This window comes from Anomalospiza imberbis, unplaced genomic scaffold, assembly GCF_031753505.1.
Source record: "Anomalospiza imberbis isolate Cuckoo-Finch-1a 21T00152 unplaced genomic scaffold, ASM3175350v1 scaffold_888, whole genome shotgun sequence".
NCBI lineage: Eukaryota > Metazoa > Chordata > Aves > Passeriformes > Viduidae > Anomalospiza > Anomalospiza imberbis.
The window spans coordinates 25,001-27,500 of record NW_027100509.1 but is presented as its reverse complement, the minus strand read 5'-3'; the positions used below and the strand labels follow the sequence as shown (position 1 = coordinate 27,500).

Below are 2,500 nucleotides of genomic sequence, written 5' to 3'. Positions count from 1 at the left end.
CAGCGGGTCGCCACGTCTGATCTGAGGTCGCAAGCCCAAAAAGCTGCGCCGTGCCGCGCCGCGCCCGCGCGCCCCTCCCGGGGGAGCGGCGCGCCGACGGGCCCGACGGACGGCCGGGCTCTCCCCCGGCCTGCCTCGCGCTTTTCTCTCTCTCTCTTTCTTTCTCTCCCTTTCGCTCTCTTCTCGCTGCCGTACGCCCTCGACGGCCTCCCTCTCCCCGACTGAGCTCGCCTCTCTCCTCCGGGCCCCCCGGCGGCCCCCCCTCTCTCGCCCCCCCCCCGCCCGCTCCCCCCTCGCGCCCGAGCGAGCGCCAGGGGAAAAGCCGGCGAGAGAGAAGAGAGAGAGAGAGAGAGCGCGCCGGAGACACAAGAGAGAGCGAGCGAGCCAGCCGGCGAGCCGGAGACGGCGAGAGCGTCCGACCGACCGAGAGCGCGCGAGACAGACGCGGAGGAGGAGGAGGAGACCCCCGTCCCGGAGACGAGAACCGAAAGAAGGCAGCGCGGCAGAGACGGCCCCGAGGGGGAAGACCGGCCGGGCGGCGCGCGACGGCCTCGGCGGGGAGAGAGCGAGGAAAGCGACGGCGCCCTTGACGCCCCGAGACGGCGACGGAAGGGGGCGGGGGAAGGAGCGGCCTCGGGGGTCGCCCCCGCCCCCGGCCCCCCGCGCACCGCGCGCGGCGGCAGCGGCACGGTACCCGCGCACGGTACCCACCCGCAGACAGCCGCCCGCGCGGGGGGGAGGCCGGAGGCGAGGCCCGCGCCTCGCCTCCCCTCTCGCCCTCGTCCCTCGGCCCTCGGCGGGGCGCCTTCGGCGCCGTCTCGCTCGCTCCGACTCCCCGGCCGCCGCCACCGCCAGGCGGTGCGGCCCCGGCGAGGACGAGCTCCGCCCCAGCGGCTCGCTCCGGGAGCGGGGAGCTACGGAGCGCTCCCCGAGTCTGCATTTAGGGGGACGAAGGCCCTCGCGCGGCAACCGCTGCCGCGGCCGACGGGCCTGCGAAGCGACCCCAGCCGCGCCGCCGGGGCGGCCCCCGGGCGGCGATTGATCGTCAAGCGACGCTCAGACAGGCGTAGCCCCGGGAGGAACCCGGGGCCGCAAGTGCGTTCGAAGTGTCGATGATCAATGTGTCCTGCAATTCACATTAATTCTCGCAGCTAGCTGCGTTCTTCATCGACGCACGAGCCGAGTGATCCACCGCTAAGAGTTGTCTGGCTTTCGGCACCGACCCCGCGCGCGCGGGGGGGCCGGGAGCCGCTCTCGCCCGGAGCGGCCCCCCTTTTTTTTCTCTGGCGCCGAGGCCCCGCGCGGGGCCTGGCTCCGACCGTACGAGCAACGCGGAAAACCCCGGAGGGGGCGCGTGCGAGAAGAACACGGGAGGAACCCCACGGAACGCTCCCAAGGCCGGCCGAGAGGCGGGGGGACCCGCGCCCCCGACCGCCTCCCCCCGCCCGGCGAGGGGAGGCGCCGCCTACGTGTGCCGTCCTTCGGAGGCGGCCCAGGCGCCCGGGCTCGGCCCGGCCCTCCGCGCGGAGGGCCGCGCGGCGCGCGCCGCGGGAGCGCGGTGGCCCGCCCGGCCTCGCCGGCGCGGCGCCACGCGCCGGCGCGCGGCCCTCGGACCCCGCGCGCGCGCTTGCCTCCCCCCTGGAACCGCCGCCGCGCCGGCTCTCGCGGAGCGCCGCCGCGCCCACGCGCGCGGCCGACTCTCTCTCCCCAGGGGCCTTGCTGCGCTCGAGACGCCACGCGACGACCGCCGCCCCGCCGCCGGGCGCCGCGCCCCCCCCCGCCGGACCGCTGCCCGCCGGGGGAAGGCGAGCGCCCGAGGGCTGCCCGAGGGCGGACCCGCCGCCGCGGCGGGCCGCACTTCCCGGGAACCGCCGTCCACCCGCACCGTCGGGGGCCCCCTTCCGCGAGCACGCGCCCGGCGGAAGGCGGTGCGGCGCTGAGCCGGGGGGCGACGCCCGCTCTCCTCGTTCGCCACCTGGAGAGCGGGCGCGGAAGCGCCCCCGCGGCCGCCCGCCACCCCTGCCCTCGGACCGCGCGCGGTCGCGAAGGGCCACGGGGAGGGTCCCGTGCCCGCGGGCGGCGGGAACACCGGCCGAGCGGCGCCGCCGCCGCTCGGCGCGGGGCCGCCCGCGCTCGCCGGCCTCCGACCGCGGAGGGACCGCCGAGCGCTCGCCCCGGGCGGGCGGGCGGACGGCCGGCCGGCGGCCGGCGCCGCCGGTGCGTTCGAGACGAAGGCCGCCGAGGGGAGAGAGGCACGGCCGCGCCAGGCGCGGCGCCGCCCGCGCGGGACGGCCGCGGCGGCCCAGAAGAGAGAGCGCGCGCGGCGGGCCCCGGCGGCCGCCGCCCCGCGGCTGAGGAAGGCAGAGAGCGCGCGCCCTCTGCCGGCGCCGCCCGTTTCGAGCCCAGCGGGTCGGCCCCGCGGCCGACCGCGCGCGCCGCGGCCTCTCCGCCGAGGCCGGGCCGCGAAGAGGGGGGGGCAGGGCGCCCCTCCCCGGCGCGG

The 2,500-nt window shown here is 79.3% G+C and overlaps 2 non-coding genes across 2 annotated transcripts in view; both read right to left on the bottom strand.

The window, feature by feature from the left end:
* LOC137467936 (28S ribosomal RNA) overlaps positions 1 to 30 on the bottom strand; it is a 4,373-nt gene extending 4,343 nt beyond the window's left edge. The window contains exon 1 of the ribosomal RNA XR_010995670.1: positions 1 to 30. This exon is cut by the window's left edge and continues 4,343 nt beyond it. This is a non-coding gene — a ribosomal RNA (28S ribosomal RNA).
* A 1,020-nt stretch (positions 31 to 1,050) lies between these two features.
* Positions 1,051 to 1,203, bottom strand: LOC137467938 (5.8S ribosomal RNA). Its single transcript, XR_010995672.1, has one exon. It is a non-coding gene; the product is annotated as a 5.8S ribosomal RNA (ribosomal RNA).
* Positions 1,204 to 2,500: the final 1,297 nt, after the last annotated feature.